Here is an 18,819-nt window from a genome sequence, read left to right on the forward strand (position 1 = left end):
TATATCTAAAACTTATTAAAGATGGAAAAACATCAGATCTCTCAAGTTCAAAGACCCAATCAAAAAATGGGCATCTAAGATGAATATACACTTCTCAGATGAAGAAATACAAAACGCAAAGAAATATATGACAAAATGCTTGACACTGCAATCGAGAAATGCAAATTACAACAACACTGAGATTCTATCTTACTCCAGAAAGAATGACTATCAGGAAGAAATCAACCAATAACAAATGCTGGCAGGGCTGTGGGGAAAAAAGGGATGCTTCTCCACTGCTGGTAGGGGTACAGACTGATACAATCACTGTGGAAATCATTGTGAAAAGTCCTCAAAAGTTTTTCTCTTTAAATTAGTTTTTTTAAACTTAAAATAAAACTAGGATTAGAGGTCCCCTTCAATCCAGCTTTTCTCCTTTTGGGTATTTTCCCAGGAGAATTGAAAACATCATATCATAGTGATATATGCACACCCATGTTTACAGCAGCACAATTTGTAGTAGCTAAATTTTGGGAACAACCCAAATGTCTATCAACTATGGAATGAATAAAAAAATGTGTGGTAAGTTTATACAATGGAGTACTACTCAGCTATAAAGAAGGATCACAGTGAGGCTTTTATAGGTGTATATGTATATATAAGATAGATAGCTATATTACTAATCTCTGTTAGTTCATCAAAAGAACAGTTTGTGCTTCAATTCAAGCCTATATCTGAATAATCACTTTGATAATAACAACATACAACATATTAACCATTGTTAATCTCCTATTATTTTGTTTTGAAATTCTGTATCATCCTTTTTATTCATTAAAAAAAAGCAAGTTGGCAAAATTCAACATTCCTTCATGGGGAAAAAGGAAACTCTCAGTGAACTAGAAAGAAAGAAGAACTTTCAATTAAAAGAAATCTATGTCTACTTTTAATATCTTGCTTAATGACAAAACATTAAGATCTTTCCCTTAAAATAAAACACAAGGAAATGCTATCCATTCTCACTACTTCATTCACTATTATGTTAGCAGTCTTATCTAGTTAAATAAATAACAAAACCATTTTTATTTACAGATATGTGACTTATTGCAGGTATACAAAACTATGAAATAAATTTAGCAAGGCCTAATGTACAAAAAGCAATTTAATTTCTATATAGTACCAATGAAAATTGGAAAATAATCTTTAAGTTTCATTTGCAACATCATGAAAAAATTACTTAGAAATTAATCCATGGAAAAATGCACAGGGCAAAAAATTTGAAGAGAGAAATTAAAAGGTAACTAAATAGATCTACCATGTGCATGAACCAGAACATAAAATAGTGTTAAATGCATATTATACTCGGGCCTAAAAATTCAATATCAATCTAATCAAAATTCTTGCAAAGTCAGGCATGGTGGTGCACTCCTGTAATCCCAGCACTCGGGAGGCTGAGGTAGGAGGATCTTTGCAAGTTCAAGACCAGGCTACAAAGTGAACCCAAGGCCAGCCTGAATCATATAATGAGACTCTGTCTCAGAAAGACAAAAGAAAATTCTAGCAAGTCCTTCTGAAAAATGTGTAAGCTAAATCTGAAAGTTACACAGTCATGGAATATCAAAATCCATTTGAAAAATAATAACACATTTGGAGGACTTAAATTACATATTTTAAGATTTACCATAAAGTTATGGCATGATGTTGGTGTAAGAATAGACTCATAGACCAATAGCAGCAGGCAGAGAATCCTTAAGTCAACACGTACATGTAGTTCATTGATTTCAACTTTAGTTAAAAAGGAAAATCTAACAAATGATAGTGGGCTTCTTATCCAAAAATTGATTCAAGAAATCTGAATCACATACTCAACATAAAACAAATCAGGTAGCTTCTAGAAGATAACATGGAAAAAGTTCAAGGCAGACAAAGGATGTTTCAGGTGCTTTGCAAAATCATGAATAAGGAATAAACCAATACATTATATTTAGTCTAGAGCAGATTATATTTTCCAAAACTACAGCAATATTTCCATCCCATTCCCATGTGCTCCTCCAAAACTATGCCACTCCCCCACCAAAAAATGGAGTCTAATAGTCTAATAACCATCACCCAGACCCAGGGTGAACTTGTAACTGCTCCAACTTTTGTAGGAGAGCACATGTGATACTATTTTGAGGCTACATCCCAAAAGGGACACAGGATCTCTTCTCTCTCTCTCTCTCTCTCTCTCTCTCTCTCTCTCTCTCTCTCTCTCTCTCTTCACTCTTTGAGCCCAGGTATATGGAGAAGCTATGGTAGGTATTCTTGTCCAAAGTCCCCCCTAAAGACTTATTTGCCAGCCATATAAAGCCTTTAGACGATTTCACTCTGCAGTCTTGAAGCCAACCCTAGATGACACTAAAAAAAGAAAGCAAAGACAAACTATCTTTCTTGAGTTCTGTCAAAGCTATAGGCTCATAAGCAAAATAAATATTACCATTATAAGTCAAAATTTTTTAATAAAAAGTAATCTTATACATCAAAAGACACCACTAAAAAATTGAATTGACAATTGACAGATTGGAAAAAAATATATGCAATGCATATATATGACAAGGAGAGGTACCCAGCATAGACAAAGAATGTCTACAAATCAAAGCTTTTAAGACCAGCACTATTTCAGAAACAGGGAAAAATCTTCTAGAAACACCTCACAAAATAAGATATACAAATGACCAATTCAATGTGAAAGAGGCTCAACATCATGAAGATGCAAATTAAAACCATAATTTCACACCTACCGATGTGATTAAAATGGAAAACATGGGCAATTCCAAACGCTGAAAACGATGTGGAGTAAGACTCACATATTTCTTAGTGCAAGAATAAAATGATATAACCGCTTTGGAGAAAATTTTGGGTATTTGTTATGAAATGAAATAAATATGGCCAAACAATTCACTACTAGACACTTACCAAAGAAAAATGAAAACGTTACCACAAAAAAAAATTGGTATAAGACTGTTAATAGCAGGTGTATTCATAATAGGCAAAATACAGACACCACCCAAGTATCCACATAAAGGCGGCTAGAAGAACAAATTGTGGCACATCTATACAATGGAGTACAATTTAGTAGTATAAAGAATGAACTGTTGTTTACTATTAATCCATCTGAATAAAAAATAGAATGTTAAAAAGAATGAACTAAAGATACACACAAAAACTTAGGCAATGCTTGAAATTTTTGTTTTAAGTGAAACAAGCCAGTCATTTAGATAAAGTTACAGAAAATCTACGGTGGTAAATGTAAGAAAGTGGTCACATTTAGGGGACTAGGGCACTGACTCTAAAGGAATACATGAGAAATTGCTAGGGATTTCTGTATCTTTTTTGATAACACAGAAGTAAGTAATTGTCAAAACTAATTTAACTGAACACTAAAGATTGTGCACTTTATTGAATATGAATTACACTCAAAATTGGGAAAGAGCTGTTTCTCTGAGTGCTGTAACATATGGGTGCTCAAGCAGTCCTTCTGTGGGACCCACCCTCCCAAATGCCTCTAACAAAGAAGACTAGGGCCTCCCTGGCCCGCCCGCCTCACTTTCCCACAGACCATCAGCCTCCAGGAAGGCAGCCTGGGGGAGCAAAGACGCACAAACAGGAGACCAGAGAGAGCAGTAAAATGCACAACAAATATCCAGAGCCTTCCCCAGGTACAAGCTTGTTGACCTGCTTGTCTCAAAGGAGCCCAGAAATGCTAGTGTAGTGGGAAATTTTGCAGGAATCTGGAATCGTGAGTTACAAAGGTGGACGTATGCATGATTTTCTTCACATTAGTTATTTAAAAGCAAGCTCAGTCTGGGCAATTTAGTGAGACCCTGTCTCAGAATAAAAACTAAAATAGGGCTGGGGATGTGGCACAGTACAAAGGCCTGGCTTCAATCCTCAGTGCTGTGGAAAGGAAAAGAATTCCAAAAAGCATGAAAAACTCACTGCAGTCCGCCCTTACTGTGCACACCTCCCAAGGCATCCACATCTCACCTGGCACTCTACCACCCGCAGCTGAGTTCTGAAACTCAACCCCACCATATCTTGCGTGTATACCTAAATTATTTCCCAATAGTATATTTTCTATAATGCTTATAGACACAGATTATTAAAATATAAATTCACTTAAAACTACCACTGACTTTGTTTTATATCTAGTCAAATAGTAAGTATTAAAAGTAAAACTTCTATTGGGGGTATCACTGGTATTTTTAATAAATATTTTAAGGAAATTTCTTTTGACTCAAAATCTGATTCTGTAACATCAAATTATGTGACCTCAAGAAAATTACTTTATCTCTCTGACCCTCGGTTTTGTGTGGTGTGTGTGTGTGTGTGTGTGTGTGTGTGTGTGTTTGTGGTACTGGAGTTTGAATCTAGGACCTTCACAATGAGTTACATTCCCACTTTGTTTTGTTTTTGTTTTGAGACAGGGTCTTGCTGAGTTGCTAAATTGCCCAGGCTGAGCTTGAATTTGAGATCCTCCTACCTTAACCTCCCAGGATGCTGAGATTACAGGCTGGTACCCGTACCCAACCTGTTTTATCTAAAGAAATAGAGATAATGATAGTCTACCACAGAGGATCATCAAAGGTTAACGTTCATGTCAATGAAGATTTTGATACAGTGCATGACATGTAGTATTGCCTGACATACAATGTGTGCTCAGTAAAGATTGGGATCGCTCAACAATGACTATAAGGTACACTAAAGGCAAACATCCAAGACTTAAAGTCCTACTTATGATTAAAGCATGCCCTTTAATTTTCTGGACATCCATTTCCTTATATGAAAAATGAGAAGGTTAAATTTAGCTGTTTCTATGGCTTCATTGTCATCAGGCATTTTCTCGTCTGGCCTGGCAAGTAACGTCCAAGACTGGAAATGCTTATCCTATTATAAATGCAATACAGACTGCAGTAAGATGCCAGTGGACAGAAGGGCCAGAATGACCAGAGATGCCACTCCCTGCCAGTGACACAGAGAATGAAGAAACAACCTTGGAAAACAGAGATCTTGGACTGTGAAACTACGGATAGCCTCTTCCTTTCAGACTGCCAATAAGTCAATGTCTCATTTTGCAAATTCAAGTAAAGACAGTCTTAGTGATAGGAAACTAATGACTCTTTCCATTCCTGTTTCTACCTGAGTGTTGCCTTGGAACTATTGAAGTTTTCCAACTTGTCACCCTGTTTCAGGAAACCCTTCCTCCATTCTATCCATAATAGCATAGGCAGCGTTGTCTTCCCCATTCACACCATGCACTGTCATGTTCCAACCCTGCCCTGGTGCCATCAGCATGGATCTGCCATCCTACTCCCACCCAGAAAGCCTCCAAGCTTCTTTTGATTTCTGAGGCCCTGGTTCCATTCCTATGGCCTCCAGCAAACCTCCCCCCACATTTGCTGGTGAGACACAGGATGCTCACCCACTGGAGAACCTCACAAATAACCCAAACACGTGCCCATGAATCTTTATTGTTCTCCATGTACTGCTGAATTAAAAAGACATACCCCCAGCAGACATTCAACAAAATCTACTACACATCCTTGCCCAGATTTCCATCTCTTCATTCATGTTCTCTCCACCAGTTCTTCTTAGCTACTGATGGTCAAAAGAAGACTCACACATTGTGATTATTTCAAATGCTATCTTACCTCTGCCACTGTCTGAGTTCTCCTCCTTTTAAGCACCTTAGCACCTTATTTTTTCCTCAGACTCTTAGACTGCTTTGATTTTTCAGACAAGGATGCTCTTGGAGAACACACCACCACTGAGGACAGGCACCAATCCCCCTGTGCATTGTGGACCCCATCCCAGCTCAACACGGTCCACGCATGACCTAAGATCTAGAAGGTCCAGGTCTAGGCAGCTGCAGAAGACCAGCCAGCTCGGAGAAGTCAGACAAAGTAACACTCGGAAGCCTTTCAGTTCCAGTTTTCTAAGAACGTGGAAAAGCTGAAGAAAGTTTTCTGAAATCTACACTCCTTGGTCATCCACCTCAGCATTTAGTTGTCTGGAGTTTTATTATTATTATTAATCTTAAAGGTTTTAAAAAGACAATACATTCACATAGTTTAAAAAATTTGTCATTAAAGGGTAGAAAAGACAAATATTTCATTCTCGTCTCAGTTAATACTGTCATTAGCTTTAGGATAAATGCATATTCTTACATTGCACCATCTAAACAGTAGCTCACATTCAGTCGTTGTGGCCACAGATTTGTCTGTTAAATGTGCCTGGTGTTTTCACTGAGGTGCTGGGGTGAGAAGCGTGCTTCAAAGCCCCTTTATGCTCCCCTAAACCGTGCCCAGGGCTAGGCACACTGAAATGCTTAAAACCGTGCTTCTTGGTTGGCTGCTCTTCCACACCTGCCCTGAGCAGACAACACACGTCCCACCTACAGCCCAACATGTGAATGGAGGGAGGCCTAAACTCTCACTTCCTCACACACACTTGTACAGAAAAACCTGAGTTTCAGGGGTGCCACACATCTCCATGGTGATGCGACACTGCGGCCACTTCAGCCATTTTCTCTGGTGGGAGATGAGTCAGGAGATGGACTGAGCGGTGGCTCTGTGCCCAGCTGGCTGTGGAACCCTGCACAAGTCGCCTCCCCTCTCTTAGCCTCATTCTTTGGTTATACAAAATGAAGAAAGGAGCAAATGGTGTGCAAGCTGCCAGCATCAGCTCTTTTAGGCTTCCCTGGGCTCATCTGGGGAACGAAGATGTGTGCTCATCATGTGTGGGCACCTGGCACATATCTGGGTCTGGGTCTGCTGGTCTGCTGGTCTTAGCCACGTAGACGCAGCCCTTGCTGAGGTCATAAGACAGTGTGAACACTTGTGGGCCAGAGTTACTTCCCCGGTCCCCGAAGTCACTGTCTGCCCAAAGCAAGATGAAGCTTTTATTGGTGAATCAGGAGAGGCCCAAATAAGGGCTTCGTGCTTCCTCAGATATGGACCCCAAGAATCCAGTGGGACACCACTGGGTAGGCCAGGCACCTGTCTTGCAGCCTTCGAGGGCAGCTCCCTCCTCGCCCACAGCCTGCAAGCAGGTGGCACCAGAATGGGGAACTGTTTCCTGATGGCCTCTGCTGGGGAACTCCTCTACATTCCTCTCTGCCCACTGCCCCCGCACCCACGCTCCCTCCACCTACATTTAGGCACAGGAGCACTCTGACCTGAAGGGAGCTCTAGGGCCATCTGCTCCCTCATTAATCTGCAGATTCAGAAACCGACGGGAAAAAGTCACTCACCAGGGCACACAGCTGCCTAAGAGGGACAGTCTTGAAGGACATGGCACTCAACAGTCTCAACAAAGACTGCCAGGACTTTCTCCTCCCTTCTAGAGGCCTCCTACAGCCAGGCAGGTGCCCGGTCGGCCATCGTCTCAGGGAAGGCATCTGTCTCGGGGGACACAGCCAGGCAGATGCTGTGCGCTGTTTCCTGTTCTGGCAGGAACTTCACTTAAGTGATTCAGTTCTCTGTACCATAGCTGGAAGCTGGCTGCTTCTGGGTTGAGAAGACAGGTAAACAGGCACAAAGGAGAGCAAGGTGACCAACATATCTTCAACTGATCCACATTCAGGCTGGAACGGGGCATCGAACTGGGACTGGGACTGAGTCCCAGTCAAAAAGTAGCGCCACTCCCTGTAGATTGAATAGAAAGCCCCAAACCTTGTGGAACTGACTTCCTCTGTAAGCGATCCCACCTCTCCATGCTGCTCTCACGCCCTGGAAAAGCAGCTCAGCTGCTTCTTTCTAGAAGCCCTCCCCGACTACAGACACTGCCACTGAGGTCTCTGTCCTCTGAATGCCTTGCTGCATTTCCTTCAGGTGGCATCAAACAACAAAGTCCTGGAGTGGCCTGGACTGCTTTTTAGACTATGATTGTACGGCCAAAGACTAGGAATCCTCAGAAGGAAGTTAATGCTCTGCTCTGCCTTCTGGCATCTACGCAGCCCTCAGCACAGCTGAATGCACAAAAGCTGCATCGTAACACCTTGCTGGTCCACCAATTCCAGTTCCTCCTACTGAAAGAAAGTAAAACCAACCACATCATCCTGAAATGCTTGTCTCTCCTGTCAGTTGCCCTTGTGTTCCATGCCAATGCCCAGGCAGACCCAGAGGCAAAGCAGTGAGACACCAGCACCGACCCAGGGGCTCAGGCAACTGCAGCCACCTGGAGCCAGTTTTAGTAGACTCCGCAGCACTGTACAACCTAGTGTTACATACCAGGACCTGAAGCCCCCTTCCATCGTCCCCCTCATGGTTACGGCCACACACGCATGCGTGCACGCACGTGTGCTTGTGTACAGGCACACAGTGTCCTATATTTTCACTCCTCTGATACCTAGGAAGTCTTAGGCTGCGTGTAATTTATCCCAGGGTCCTTAGGAACTTAAGTAGAAATTCTGCCCCCTACACACATCTCCTGTCACCAACTCCTCCCCCAAGGGCTCCCTCTAGTTCTGGGAAAAGCTACATGAGCACAGCTTTCCACACGGTGCTGGTGTGGGGAGGGATCAGAACGAGTTAATCTAAAAATGGGGAAAGAGCAGCAGTCCAAATGCACCCCACTGTGTGGCCTGACCTTCCCTGGTGCAGAGCTCCCTGCCCACACTTAAAAGACCCTCCTATTTCCAGACCGTTGTGCTCAATAATAATCTGGGGGGAACCTTAATGCTTGATTTCTCTTTCTTGTGATTCGTGACTGTGGGGCTCAAGATCCCTAAGTCCAAAATGGCACTTTTGCTCATTAATCGAGGTAGCAGGCTCAGGCCACCAAGACTTTTTCTCTCCTGCCCCAACAAGGCCCCAGCCTCAGGCTGAGGAAATGTCCTTGGCAATAGCAAAGGGTCTCATGGTGACTTTAACTCAGCCACATTCCACACATGCAATATTCCTGAGTAGTAGTTAAGCTTGTAAATCCATTATTTATGATGCAGACTTGTACAGTATGTGCAATGTGATGCAGATGGATTAGCATCACCATGAGAAACTTAACTTTTGAATATCTGTATTTTGAGAGGCACAAATTTCACAACTGTGAAGTGCATTACCAAACATGGCTTACAGCTACTTCCATGCAGGGTTCAAAGTGGTAAGTTATATTTAAATCCAGAATTTCCCCTACCTGATTACACTGAACAAATTAAAAATGGCTCAGTCATTTGCATCCAACTTTTGGGTTTCTTACCATAACCCTTGCTTCCCTATTATTGCAGCATTGAAATCAGACTTTAATTGTGCTTGTGAAACAAAACAGAGAAGGCTCCTTCCATTGCAGAACAGAAAGTCACAGCAAGCACCTGCGTGCCTCTCTTTGTAGGCTGGGGGTGGGGAGAGGAGAAAAGAGAAAGAGAAGTACTTACACTTCAGGGTCTCGGCTCCAGGCTAGAGATGGGAGATGCAGGCTCTGTGCAAACAGGACATGTACTCACCGTTTCTGCACTGAATCCCTTCCCTTAAAAAGAACCATGCCACGGCCCGTTCTCTTCAGCAATGACAGAAGAGAAAAAAATCAAAGTGACTAGGGCACAGATAGCTGATGAGCCCGTTCTCTTGTTGCACGGTCTGATTTGGAAGCATCATCCACCATCTTTCAGTGCGAGTATCCATGGAGTCAAGAATTCCAAATTCCAACCTGTTTCGGGTCCTCATGATATTCATATGTGGGAGAAAAGCATAGGACAGTTTGGCAACTGATTAGCTTTATTTGTAAATTTAAATAGATGACAGCTGAGCTGCCCTTCCTGTCCTATCCACTCTTCCTTGACAATTGCATGGCTGGCCATGTCCTGACACACACACTGTGTTCCACCAGGACCTCAGCCTCACTCATGCACTGTCTCTTCCTCAGATCACATAGGCCGCCACTCCCAGCCTTGTTTGTCTTGTTCCCTTCTGGAGAGGACACCCCTCACCCCGACCTTGCCAAGTCCTTTTATCCTTCCCTGCCTGGTCAGCTCTACCTGCTCTCTGAAGCTTCCCCGTACCTTGCACCCCTCGAAGACCTCCGATCTCTCCACATGCATTAGTGCCCCAGCATTTGCCATCACTTTTACCACTGTGTAACTCACCTGGCAACTGGGACCAGCTTGTCTATCAACCCTTGTCACCCTCCAAGCGGGTCCCTATCTATGTGTCTCTGCATTCTAAAAGAATGCATAACAGAATGTGGAACTCAGCAGTGACGTTCAGTAAATTACCTGCCCTTTTTTGAAGGGAAAGAGGGCAGCTATAACCAAAACTTTGAATGCATTTAGCCTCCCACCCATCGACCCCATCTAGGCATCCGATGTATAGAAATATGAGTTTGGGCCTACTTGGATTCATACATGAAAAAAGTTTGGAAAAGACCCTGCACTTAGCAGGCAATGTTCAGGCTTAGTAGTAGCTGCTTTTCTTGTGAGGATGTTCACTGCCGCTTCTGAAAGCAAAAATCTGTGAAGGACCCAAATGGCTCAATAGGAAAACCACTTTTTAAAAACTACATTTTTATGTACATTATTTATGTTACATTATTATGACTCTATGCAGATTTTAAAAATAATAAAGTGGATTTTTATATACCAGTATAAGAAAATCTCCACACTACTCATATTTATAAGAAATCAAACTTTAGAACATATATAATATGATTTTATCTTTTGAAAGAAAGACTAGATATTTATTTAACTGGGTGTGTATATATTATATACATTTATGGAAGTCTAAAGTTATAACTAAAACAAAAACGTGAGGCTCAAAGCTTGGATTGGAATCCTGGCTCCCCTTGTTACCACCTGTGTGATCTCAAGTGAGTTACTTAACTTCTTGTACTTCAGTTTCGTCTCCTGTGAAATGGGAAGATAAGCATACCTGCCTCACAGGCTAACGCTTGGACTAAAGGAGATCATGCTGTGAATTCAAAGTGCTTAGAGTGCTGCAGAACAGACAGAACCTCCAGTAAGAAGTGAACTCCAGCAGGCACAGTGGTACAAGCCTGCCATTCCAGCTACTCAGGAGGTCGAGGCAGGAGAATCCCAAACTTGAGGACAGCCTGGAAACTTAGTAAGACACTGTCTCAAAATAAAAAAGTCTAGGGCTAGAGCTCAATGGTAGAGCATTGCCAAGCACATGTGAGACCCTGGGTCCAAACTCCGCCAAAAATGAAAATAAAAAATAAAAGTGAGTTGTTAGGCTTGGGGTGTAGCATATGATAGAGCACTTAATCAACCATGTGTGAAACCTCAACTTTGATACCTAGTTATAAGAAAAAAGGTTAGTTGTTATGGGTGTTTTTATCTACCAGGACCAAAAAAAACCCTCAAAGTATACAGACTAAGCCATTAGAGTTGTTTCCTCTAGAAAGAGGAATTAGGAGAAAAAGAAAATCCACATACACATAAGCAGGGACAACTTATGTAAGACACAAATGCACCTATTTGCCAGTAAGCCGGCAGGACACCGGCTACCTGAGACGTATGTAAGATGTCAGGATGCAAGACCTCAAGCCACAGCTTCCTCATTTCTAAATCCTGATCCTAATTTAGCCCACACTAGAAAATAAAAAATAAGAGTATTATTACCAGCTGTCGCCCCACACATGCTCTGCAACCCCTGAATGTGTTAAGACATGAGAACATCTGTTTTTTTAAAGCATCAATTACTATTTTAAACAAGAAAAAAAGAAACAGGAAGTAAATTAGGAGGCCAAATGTATTTTTATGTACACATCTTGACTACCAAGGTGCGAGCCAGCACTGCGTTAGTAGCCACCTTCCCGTGGCAGAAAATGGCTCTGAATATTAAGTTTCCTACCTTTCACGTACAACCCCTTTCTCCCCATAATTCTTTCCCCTCCGAGGGTGGCGCGCGTGTCCTCTACAAGACTGCAAATTCCTGGAGGGCAGAACATTCTCGAAGCTTCTCTTCCTTCCTCACAGAGAAGGGCAGGTTGGACCTTAGAAGGGAAGCTAACGTGGAGTTTCATTTAGTAGCGATATCTCCATTGACAGCTTACTAACTTGTCGTGACAACCTTCTCTTAATTGTCTTTTTGTTCATTTTTCTTGCTGGAAAAGAAAAAAAAAGACTGTTAAAAATTAAATCCAAAACTTTCAGCTCTGATAAGATGAGTTTTCTGAAAAGCCAATAATTCCACATGGCTCATCTAAAATTAGAGAGAAGTGACCAGGATTTTTAGTTGATTGGCTTTCATAGTAGATGCAAGATAGTCAAAATCTATTTAAATGACTCTCTTAGGGAATTGGAGCAGCAGGCAATGCCTCAGACGCCAGAAGTCCATTTAAATATTACACGAAAGGAAGAGAATTAGTTTGGTCAAGCTGCTAAAATGAACAGGCAGGACAGAAATGCCCTGGAGAAGCACTGGGTGTTTCATCTTGAATCCATTTGTAAAATAAACACATTTATTTACCAAGTTTAATACTTCGAGTTTTTGCTGGAATCTGGATTTGTACAAATCTAGGCTGGGATGGCCAACTGGAATTAAAAAGTGACCAGGACAACAAAATTAATTTGACACTCTTCAATTTCCTTGTTTAGAAACATGAAGCGAAGCTCTAATCAAATTGGAAGTTTATACAGTGTTTCAAGCTGCGACTTGGAGACCAGGCACAGCACTGGCCAGCAGCAGCCCTCAGCACCTCCAGCCCCAGTGCGCTTGCAGGCATGGTTCAGGCTGCAGCTGTTTATGAGCTTACAATGCAAACATCCTAACTCCTTTCTTCTGCAGGAAAAAACTCACTTATACCTACGTCTTACATGGGCCTAAGGCTGAGATTTCAAACTTCCTACAGGAAACACACACACACACACACACACACACACACACACACACACTGTTCAGGCCCCATGCTATACTTTTTAAATTGCTTTTCCAGTAGGATCCCAGGAAAAGACTGAGTTTAACTCAGCCACCTGCACATGGCCAGGATATGTCTGGTCTGACAATCTATTGCCTCCCCAGTCCTGCAGGGGTCGTGGGGGTAACTCTGCCATCTACTCTGTTAATGATCCTTGATTGGCTGTGATTGGGTGTTGGGTATCTTGAGTTTCGTGTGATCAGCAGAGGCAGGAAGACCACACAGTGTCCATCGTAACAACCCACAAGATGAGGTGAGGCACATCAGACCTACTGTGCTAGTGAAGGTGTCATTTAATGGAGCAGCTCACCAGCAGGTTCCATCATGGACCACCTCCTCCCAGGCCCTCAAGTAAAAAACTCCTACAAGCAGACCGGGTCTTCTCCCCAGCTCTCGCAAGTCACAGAACCCTCTTGGACCCCTGCAAATTTCTTCAGCAGTAGTCTGCCCCACTTCTCTTCTGTAGTCAACAGATCATAGCCGGAGCCTCAGTGGAATATCCCATCCAATTTCCCATAAAATGGGGCATGACAATAAACACACATATTGTATGTTGGTTTACATTTCCTGCAAAGCCCCAGCAGGGGCAACAGGAAAGACATTAAGGAAACTATTTCCAAAGAAATGGGCTACATTTTAGCAAGAATACTCTCACTGACCCTAAAAAGAAAGCCATTCTGATGGCTAAAATCCCATATAATTCTTTGGAAACGTTCTTGAACATTCCCATTTTAATTTCCAAAATCAGTGTGGCTTCCTAGTGCCCCATACTCAATGACAACAATTCATATTGATGGGGTGGAAGGTATGAACATTTTTCTATTGAATGGAAATCTTGGTTGTTTTTGAGGACATTATTCCAAGACAAGAAAAGGTCTTAAGTCCATTGTACCTGACAGAGTATTGTTTTGTTCCTAGAAGGCTGGTTTCTCTTGACATTTCTGCCCTCATTAAAAAAAACATATCACAGTTTTCACTTTTATGATCTCAGTCATGCAGTTTCAAGACCCAAATCAGAATGTTACCATTTATTTTTCTTCTGAAGCAAAGGCAGCCTGCTGGTATATACACTCAGGACAAAAATCCCAGCAAACATTCTGGTCACACCTCTGCACCCGGCAAGCTTGGCTTAGTGAGATGGCTCATCCAAGGGACAGTAAAGGCTATTTTATTTCTTTCAAGTAGATTTACTAACTAGATAATAATCGCTTGCCATTAGCACATTAAAATTGTATTTAAGTGATGATGCTTCAAGTGCTAGAAAACAGTTTATTCTCAGGTAGATAAACATCCCTCCTGCAGTCTTGTTCACACTGTTAATTTGCTGAGCAAACCTCTCAGGCAAACATCAGCTCCAGACTCCGTGTCAGGAAGTGCACAGGCAATCAATGCTTGGATACCTTGAGCCGAGAACTCAGCTCCCACCACCCACAGGCACTGTACCATGCCCAAGAATCTAAAACAGAACCAAAACAAACAAACAAGCCAGAGGTGCTGTGTGTGGAATCAGTGTCCCTTCTTTGTAGCTATGGCCTACTTTTGTAAGGAGGCAAAGTGTCTGTCCACACTGCAGCCTCAGGAGCACCCTGACCCCTGCCATTAACTTTCCTTCTCCCTAACTGCCCCTCCCTTAACCCTCTCCTGTCCCACCTAAGTTTCTCCATGCCAAGAGTGAGGGTGAAAAGTACAGGTGCCAGGGCAGGGGCGCAGCTCTTCGGTCCACCCCACCCATAGCACTCAGTGGCATGATGGAGGAGCCAAGAACCAGCACGTCTGTGGGTGGCCAGGCCTGGGCATCTTAGGCCCACTCTACTTTGGCCGTGAAAAGAAATTTCCCGTTTGCCTGATCTTTCGGTAGGATCTGGGCTTGTTTTGATCTCAGAAAGGAAAGTGTGAGAGGCAGAAATCAGTGTTAGGCTGCAAGACTGAGAGCACCAGTAGAATGCTTTGCAGCAGGGCCTTTCAGAGCCCTGATGACCCAGGCTTGGTGCCACAGAGTCCAGCAGGGACAGGAGTGTCATCTTGGGAATGGGACAACAGTAAAATGCCTTACCAAAAGTTCGCACTCTGCTTTTTCCCCTTAATCCCAACAAAGAATTTGGCTTTTGGGATCCTAACTGAATAACTTTCTCCCAAGTACTAACCAGGCCCAACCCCTGCTTAGCTTCCGAGATCAGACGAGATCAGGCACATTCAGGGTGGTATGGCCGTAGGCAAGTTAAATAACTTTCTAATTCATCACAAATCACCTGATCAGTGGAAAAAAGCCTGAAAGTAGATTAGAAATTAAGGCAATAAGAAGCTGAAATAATCCATACATAAATGATGTATCTCCACATGACTGTGAGATGACTCTGTACGCATCTAAACATCTTCACAAACCAGAAGAGCTTTGTCCTCCCTATGGTATGTTGCAGAAAATACAACTGCCAGTGTCTATTATTAGGGAAGACTGAATTTGACATCAGAGGATTGACGTTTCCTAATTATATTTAAAATTAGTACAATTTTATACTCACCTTTATAATGTAATAATGATCTTCACGTTCATTAAATTTTCCTCAAAAATCCTTAAATAGGCCAGGGATCTAGCTCAGCAGCACAAGTGCCTGCCTAGCAAGTACGAAATCCTGAGTTCAATTCCCGGTACAAAAAAAACACTCAAATAAAATAAACACTCCAAGAATACTGAAACATTATCCAAAGACCCCAGGGTGCCTCCAGCATACTATCAAGACCTCAATTTGAAAAGAAACACAGTAAGAATATCTAAGTAAGCTGGATGTGATGGTGCATGCCTGTGACAGCAGTACTCAGGAGACTGAGCTAGAAGGATTGTCTCCAATTTGAGGTCTACAAAGGGAGCTCAAGGGCAGCCTGAATGATATAGAGAGACCTTGGAGAGAGAGAGAGAGAGAGAGAGAGAGAGAGAGAGAGAGAGAATATAAAATAAAAGAAAGCAAAGAAAAGAACCTAAGTGGAATTCTGGATATGGAAAAACTAATGAAAATGATACCAAGTAAGAAGAGTCAAAACAAGAAAATGGATACCAACTGTACATTTTCCATAACCCATATTCCATAACCACCACGCCACTGCTAGAAAACGATTAAAGTATTGTGCCGGCTTGTCATGAGCTTTCACCCTGAGCAGTGCTCATTTTGTGTGTGAAAAGTTTCCTCCCCTGGGGACCCTCGGAATCTTGGCTTAGGAACAGGCTCTCAGAACACCTTGAGAACTTCATACACATAATCCCAACTCCTGATCCTTTAATATGCCTAAACTCTGAAGTCACCAAAGGTGTCAGAGCAAGACATAAAATCCTCCAGGCACTGCCATCAACTCAGCCTTTTGGAGACATTAATTCTACTTATGGAAGGAAAGTACAGAAAGGCACGCATTTTGGAAAGCAGAAACCCAAAACAAAGCATGTCCTGGAGCCTCTTTACCAGGCCACACCTGCACACTGTGCCAACATGAAGAATCATTCCCTGAGGAAGCGGGTTAAGGAAATCGTGAGTGTAAAGACAGTTTTACAGTGGGTATGATTATCATGGCATCTGATGTACCGGGAGATGAGACCAGGAAAATGAGTTTAGATAGAGGAGAAAGGAGCTAATGAGCTCTGCATGGGAGGAGGAGGAAGAGGTCACGGCAAGAATGCAAAGCTTAGAAGGACAAGAGGAAGCACAGAAAGAGGACAGATTTGAGGAGCAGGAGGGAGGTCAGCTACCAAAATCCTCCACACTGGAGGCATATGCTTGTGCCACTGAGAGGAACAGTTTTCACTTAGTTTTTTGAGTTTCTTTTTCTTTTCTTGCTATTTCAGAAACCTGTGGCTTAGACAGACCAACTTCTCATTTGACGGGAGTGAAAAAGATCTCACTTTCAACTCCTGCAATTTAAATTTGGCCAGGACTTTAAAAGTGAACAAACTGGGAGGATAAAAAAAAAAAAACAATCCAAGCTTGAAATGCCAGAAAATAGACCTTCAACTTGAATTGTGATTCATTTCACTTCTTGAAACCAAACAGTAGTGTATTTCCTTGGTTACATCTTTGGTCATGATTTGCCTTGTGGGAACAGTCTACAAGGCAGCCCAGCCTCCTTCCCTGTGTTCCCACCATACTGCTTTATAAACGTAGAGCCTCATGTGTGATGGATCAATTCGACTCTCACTTGTCAAGTCAAATGCAAAGACAATATAACAAAGCCCTAATTTAGAGAGTTTCCGAATTGTCAGAACTCCAGGATTCAAACATAAACTATATTTGACCTGCAGAGCCTTTCTTTTGTTCTCTACCTCACTGGTAAAGGTAACAACAACATAGCCAAAAGGTCAGTAGACCACGGAGAGCAGGTGTCAAGGGCTGGCAAATCCTCCACCCTTGAATAATTGAAAACAGACCAGATATCCTACTGTTCCATGAACTTTATGCACAATTGCTGAGGAGGCTCCCCCAAAAGGTGTGAGTGCAGGTCAGATATGCATCAGGGGGGCGCTCCTTAAACAAAGAACTCAATGAGATTCCCATTTATTCAAAGTGCAGACACCCAAACTCTGCAAATCTGCCTCCCAGTCCTGCCCTCACTCACTGGAGCCTACTACACTCATGTGCTTAGAGGCAGAAAATAAAAATTGCCCTGCAGTTGCTTGAAAAACTTTCCTTAATCTTGATGTTACTTTAAAGCCATCGTAAATCACACAACCTGCCAATCTTGCCGTGTTTTATAAACTGTGGGGAGAGGTAGAGCGTTCCTGCCCCAACGATCTCCCGGTAACAAATGCCAGTTCTAATGCTGCTGTATTTTCTCAATACTACTCGACCTCTTAAACAAGGTTCTACAAATATATTAACTGTCATAGTCTCCATTTCTTTTTTTTACAATGGGAAGCGATATTCTCTTAAGACTATTTTCATGGAGCCACGTGCAGCGCCTGTCTAGAAATGGAAAGAAACACCACCAGGTACCAGCCCTAACTTTCTATGGGTTCCCTTCCCCACCAGGTCCCCTGAAGTCACACCCGCTGGCTCACAAGGCTCCTGCTGAATCTCAGTCTGCTGCTACCACTCACTGGCATCCAAATGGGTGCCAGAACCAAGCCGTGAAGGGAAACCCTCTGCCTGGCCTCAGGGATCCGTTGAGAAGGCTGAACCCAGGCAAGCCGAGGCCCTGGCTTGCCTTCAGGAAATTCCGGGCTGTCAGCAGCAGCTGTGGTTCGAGTAGTACAACAAATTCACTCACTGAATGACAACAGCTTTATTGGCAAGCCAATTCAATTAAAGCCCCTGCATCCAACAAAGTCTCCGGCAGCCCTCTCTGCATAAAGAACATGGAATCGTGCCTGCATTTCCCTGAGTGCCCTCAGCCCTCGCTGTCCCTCTACACGAGAGGGAGAGGGATGAATGAATTAGACTCGGATGATGGTAATTAATGGCTGGCTGTCAGAGAGTCACTTTGGAAGCTCAGCCGTTGAAGGCTCCATATTAAAGACCAAATCCCTGCATAAACTGACCAGGACAGACCAGAACTCTCTTTCTAAAAGGTGGGAGTGTAGAGCAGACACCTGGGGCAAAAAGGGAAGGAGACACAGGAGAAGGCAAGGGAGAGAAACATGGACGCGAAACAGCAGGCTTTGCTTGCCCTGATCAATGCTTTGTACACTATTGATACATAAATAATATGTTCATTTTTCATTTTTACAAAATATGTCCTTTAGGCTACCATTATGGCAAACTTCCTTCCAAACTCTGACATGAGCTTATTAGGGGGCAGAGAGGAAAGGCTGTCAACAAAACTACAAACAAAACACATTTTCTTGTAAATGAAAGAGATCACTTTTGCATTCAGTTAAAAAAAATAAAAATAAAATCAAGGTTTTTCCAGTCTCTAGCCCAGAGTTATCAGCCAATCATGTGGCACTTGGAGAGGCCT

General features: G+C 42.6%; 1 long non-coding RNA gene across 1 annotated transcript in view; it reads right to left on the minus strand.

The window, feature by feature from the left end:
- LOC134471268 (uncharacterized) overlaps positions 1 to 7,400 on the minus strand; it is a 29,892-nt gene extending 22,492 nt beyond the window's left edge. Inside the window, exon 1 of the long non-coding RNA XR_010040567.1 lies at positions 7,268 to 7,400. This is a non-coding gene — a long non-coding RNA (uncharacterized LOC134471268). The remainder of the gene's footprint in view (positions 1 to 7,267) is intronic.
- Between the last annotated feature and the right edge of the window lie 11,419 nt (positions 7,401 to 18,819).

This window comes from Cavia porcellus, unplaced genomic scaffold (assembly GCF_034190915.1).
Source record: "Cavia porcellus strain 051 isolate PalLab524CR breed Dunkin Hartley unplaced genomic scaffold, mCavPor4.1 scaffold_18, whole genome shotgun sequence".
Classification (NCBI taxonomy): Eukaryota; Metazoa; Chordata; class Mammalia; order Rodentia; family Caviidae; genus Cavia; species Cavia porcellus.